This window comes from Lipophrys pholis, assembly GCF_963383615.2.
Source record: "Lipophrys pholis genome assembly, chromosome: 3".
In the NCBI taxonomy this organism is placed as follows: domain Eukaryota; kingdom Metazoa; phylum Chordata; class Actinopteri; order Blenniiformes; family Blenniidae; genus Lipophrys; species Lipophrys pholis.
Window position 1 is genome coordinate 5,432,987 of NC_137627.1, and position 6,027 is coordinate 5,439,013.

Here is a 6,027-nt window from a genome sequence, read left to right on the forward strand (position 1 = left end):
GGAAAGATATATCCAGTAAATTCTGTCGAGTAGAAATGTTCTGACAGCTCATATAATAAATGCAAAGCTTAAAGACTCAACATATTAATATTAGGAATAGAGATTAAAAATGTATACAGGCAATCGCTAAAATTATAATCTTCACTGGGAAAAATTATTCTGAAATCTGTCCAATTGGAACTTCTAAACTAAAGAGTTTAAACACGACAACATGTTACCACAGTATTTTGAAGAGTGATATGAAATGAGTGGGAAAATATATCTAAATGCTGGTCAACTGGGAGTTCCCCCACTTGGTAAGTAGGCACCTTCTGAATGCTATTATGATAAATATTAAACTTACATGTACAACAATTGGGAACTTCCCACTGGTAAAGTAGGAATTCTCTGAGAGTTCTTATAACAGACTCAACGTAAAAGTGAGTTATTACCATTATGAAGAGATACCAAATTTATATGGGTCATTGATAAAATGATCATTTGCAGTGGGAAAGACACTTTTTCAACTGGGAACTTTCCACTGGGAATGTAGGAAGTTTCTGGCAGCTCCAATAATACATGTGAAGCTTAAATGTAACAAGGCATCAGCAGCATAAACAGCAATATGAAATGTATATGGGTCATTCATAAAATTATTATTCCCAATTGGGAAAAAAATATCTGAGCAATTTCCAACTGGGAATGTTCCAGTGCAAAAATAGGAAATCTGTGAGTGCTTCGATAATGAAGACATTCAAAAGATAATAAAAGATTAATTTGAATGAAATGGTAATGTACTGTATTCTTGACTAAGTAAGAAGTGGGACAGGTCCCATATGCTAGTGGGAATCATAGAGACTGCTTTCCAAATGGGAATTTCCCACTGGGAAAGTAGCATGACTCTGACAAGTTAATCTAATGTCCCTGAAAATGACAATCTTCAAAAATAATATTCAGATATGTTGATTCTTCCAGTTTTGAGGGAGTTTTTCCTGCTTATATCAACATTACTTTGGAGAAATCAGTTTGGACTTTTTCATTAAAGTTTTTATTTAACAGACAAAACAATATCGGCCATAACACAATTACAAAAACGTCAGGTGTGTGTGTAATAAGCAGATATGGACTTTTATTGCCCCTCTGACTTAATGCCTTCGAAATGAAGAAAACCTTCTGAAATGCATTGAATTTCTTGAATTGCTCAACAGACCACTCCTCCATTCGCCTATTAATATGCACGGACATGAATCATTTTGACGCCACTGTGCCCAACTTAAACATGGTGGGAGTCGGATGTGAGAACCATGTTGGTTTGAAGCAGAGCGCATGATGTTAATTTACTTTCTACTTATTTTGTCAATCTCAGCTTCTAGATTCACCTCTTTTTTTTTTTTTTGCATGACATGCAACATGTACATTACTTCTCATGAATTTCTCATTAAGCATTGGCGGGCCGAGTACATTAATAGTGTACTTTTAAAAATGCTTATTTCTTAAATCTTAAAGACCCAGATGAGATGTGGTGTTGTGCACCTCTTTCACCCGGACAGAGCAACACAGACAACGAGGCTTGGCATTCTTTCAACGTCACATTTAATGTTTTCACCATCACTTTCCCAGGTGGAACCTCTCAGGCGAACCTCACACGCTCCAAAAAAAAAAAAAAGACAAAAAAGTCGGCTGGATACCTAGTCATTAACTTCGATTTACAGTGCTTGAACGCAGAGTTTAATAGATACATCTATGTACTGTATATACTGCAGGTTTTATTCAAATTACAATGCATCTGATTAAAACATCAAATATACAAACATTGTTTAGGACAGCAAAATAGAAGAATTCAAATAGTCCAGTAGTTGCTGAGTTGTGGTTAGTCTCTCACACACACACAAAAAAAAAAAATTGTATTTTTTTTTTTCCAAAGTTATTACTCTACAATTTTCCAAAAATTAGCTTTTTTTTTTTTTTTTCTTTCTTTCATTCAAGTACTTCATTCCAACACAAAGTTAAAACAAATAGGAAACTACTGTATCTACACAAAGTTTCTATAAGATGGGGAGAGAGAGTGACTGCCTGGACCACCGCCTGCCGCGTTCATTCCTGAGAAAAGTCCCATTCAGTTTCCAATAGACACTCCCAGCACTTCTCGGATCTACCGGCTCCTCTTTACTCATTGGTCCTTGTTGAATGGGGGAGGGTGAATTCATTATAAATAGCACAACACTATCAAGGTCAGCAGATTCATCACAGGGAACCAAAGTCTGCTCTAGAAATACTCAGAGAAATGAAGCCGTGTTGGGTTAATTTCACACTTTTAACATAAATGCATGCAAAATGTCATAAAAGCGTGGCAAGCAATGATACACGAGGTAACTGAACCACCTTAAATTGGTATGAGTCATCTGTATGGAGACGAGTCGGATTTAATCGAAGTGATTCAAGATTCGTTTTCAATTCACATTAGTTGTTTTCAAGCTGCAGTATGTGCATTTTCTAATGCTACTTCTGTGCACTGGGTGGCAGTAGTGAGTCAATGCTGAGTCCATTTCACCTATTTTTACACTTTGATCTTTAGTGATTATTAAAAGATTCATTATTATTCCCGAGAGGATTTGTTAGGAGTAACTCACTCCACCTTGTGGTAAAAAGTGGTATTACAACCTGGTGGTTTCTCAGCGAAGGTCTCACAAGATGTCAGTTGCCATTTTCCCCACAGCATTTCCATTGTTTAATCCATTTTTAATTATGAAATATAGCAAATTAGGTCAACTTTTAAGTATTTTAAGTGCCAAAACCTTCTGATAGCAATCAAAAAGTCCCAAACGTTCAGATCTTTTAAATCTTAGTCGGTTGTTGACACTCTCCTGCCACAGTACATGCGCTGACGTTTTTAAAATGAGACTTTTAGGTTATATTAGTTATATTCAGCTGTTGTATCAATCCTTTCCAACTAAAGGTCGCCAACTTTTTTGCCGTTTTCATTGGATCTATAACAATAACTATTACTATAATAAATCATTGCGACAGCTATGAAGCCGTGACAAATTTGGAGTTAACAGTCCAAAGCAAACAGCTTGAAGCCAGAACACTATGGGCTCTTCAAATAAGAAAATAATGCAGCAATTACCTAAACGCTAGCTTTAGTTGCTTGATACTGAACGTGAGATAAGCCAAAGGGAGGAATGTCTTGACCCCATCGGTTACTTCAAAGAAAAGCTCGGTGAAAGGACCTTCCAACGTTTGAGAGATTTAATACTGGACCCTTGGTTCTGCTCAGTCGGACTCTGATCACGAACACACAAGCTGAAGGACGGAGCGTGAAAACACTGGTCTGATTCTGGATTTGAAGCAAGCGGAGTCTTAGATGCTGATCTTTGAACGCAGCCTCGGTGGCGGAGGCAGTGACTTCCCCTCTCCATCGGGACTTATGTCTTATCAAAGAGTGAAAATCGACTAACAGTCAGGTAACCCTTGGCTATTGGCAGGGCTTCGTAATACAAACAGATCATTTCAAAACTTCAGGTGGATGGAAATGTCTGAGATGAGGGATGCGGGGCGGGTGGGAGCCGTCTGTGTGTGTGTGTGTGTTTATTTTATCATTTAAGTATAAAAGCTTGAGTGGACATTCAAGTGTTTTTTTTTTGAATGCATCCAAACATGTAACCAGAAAACACCCGGAGGTAAACAAAGCCGAGTTATTGAGCTCAAGAGGTAGAGACCAACACGGTGAATCCTTTATGTACATATTCACACGGTGTTGCTATGATGAAATAATGAACAATAACAGAAAAAGGGAAAAAAGAAAAAAAGAAAAGGCTTCTCTTTAGATATATCTACAACTCTGCTGTACACACAAGTTACAGTTAACATGACTGTGTATTCTGTGAGTCGTTTACAGGATCCGGTTGTCTCCTACACCTCCTGGCCGCAGGGTAAAAATCAAGAAAATATATACATTTTGTATGCAAGTTTTAAAAATAAAATTAACTTCACAGCCTTTTCCAAATGTGCAGGCTAATACAATTTCTATACAGTGGTACTGGGTTGTGTGTTTTATTTTTTTTTCCTTTTTAGGTCAGTGTGTAGATTTGCTTCTCTATTTAACATATATACACAATCATACTTTGAGGTGAGAGGAGGATGCATGCCATAGGACACAAGGACAGTAATAGAAAACAATTCTAAAAATATATTAAATAATTTACTTCAGAGCTCTTTTTCTTTTCTTTTTAATTTTGTCGTTGACAGTGTACATGTATGAGGAGGAGTCGGGGGGGGGGGGGGGGGGGGGGCACACTTTAACACTGGATTACCCGTCAGGGAAACAAAAAAGGTGAAACCATTTACATTTATATGCTACTTGTTTCATGTCTGTGATGAGCTGCTTGGATTGGTGAAGTGACGAGTTGGTCTTTAGATTCAAGTAGACAGAAATAAGAATCAAACACCCTTAAAAGAATGATATTGCTGGTTTGACTGCTCCTTTACCTCGGTCGCTTTTCTTTTTCGTTTTTTGTTCGCTCAGCTTCTCGGCTCTTCCTCTAAGCTCAACGTGACACTTCTTTCTCACCTGAATTCTTGAAGATCTGGGTCTTTATTTCGAGATGACGCGCAGCTTTTTTTTTTTTTTTAACCAACTCGTCGATTATGAGAAAACTAGTTGGGTCGATTAAAAAAAAAAAAAAAAAAAAAATACAGCATGACTGGTCCAAAGTAGTGATACTCAGACGTACAAACGTCTTGATCCCCCGAGCCGGAGCGAGAATTTACGACGTTGAGTAGCGATAAATCAACAAAAAATAAATAAATTCTTTGTCTCACTATCGTCCTACTACGTCTGGTTCATGCACTCAGTGCATCACGATCGAATTTTATGCGTTTGTCCTCTTCACAAAACTTTTTTTTTTTTTTTTTTTTTTTTTTAATAAAGGCAATTTATAGTCCAGTAAATCCAGTATGGTCCGTAGCTAATCCGGTAAACCTTCGTTAATGTTCAACTTGGTCACAGCACATCGAGTGGTCAATGATTTCTCTGGGACACGATGCAAAGTTAAAGAAACACTCATGTTGGGTCTTTAAAGACGGACCAAACGGAGATCCATCAGTAAACACCTCCACGTGACAAGTTCTTCCATTTTTCTACAATCTCATCCGGCCTTTTCTAGAAAAAAAAAAACCCACGTTGGTCCATCTTTGGATTGATCAGGGAATTATGCCGAATGCGACACTATTCAAGCAGGCTAGTTGAAGGTGGAAAACCTCAGCGTGCAAACCGGCGGCGGCAACGCACAGAAGAAAACCAACACGTCATAAGAAGACTGAACTGAGGATTCTCTTGATGTTTGAGTTCAGATTTTAGCAGAAAAAAAAAAAGCAACTTCTTGCAGCATCAATATTACTCGCTTAAAATTATTTCCAAGGTTTAATTCATTATTTCATAATTTTTTTAAATAATTTCTGTGTCGCTTTGCCGATTTAGGCATCTTTTCTGGTAAAAGGGACGTCATATTTTGCTCCAAAATTGGTTAAAATTATTCTGCTCTAGTGCACCCAGAAACCATGGTAGACAATCTGTTTAATCCACGAGCCGTATTCACAGATTGACGGGTTTTCAGATGCTTTTCTGAGGACGTGATGCTTTTTTGTTGCAGTACGATCCGACAAACATTTCACATCAGATTCGTGTTGCATAGACAATTTTTTTTTATAAAATAGCATGTTATGGTAAAACCAGGTGGTGTCGTGGCGAGTCTTCTCCTTCCATAAAGACAAAAGTGTCTATCTGGCTTTTCTGTCGGCAGTTTGTATTTTCTCCTCACGGTTTCTTGGGGGTTTAATTTTCCCAGCGACTCAGTTTTCCTCTCGCAGGACAATAACTTGCATTTGAGGCAAACTGGGGAAGCTAAATTACTCGTAGGTGTGAACATTAAGCTGGGATCAGCTCCTGAAATGGATCGATTATGATAAAACCAGGGTGTACCTTTGCACTCAGCAGGAAGAGTTTGACTCTCAGAGACTGAGTATTTCTAAAAGACTCGGCGTTCTTGA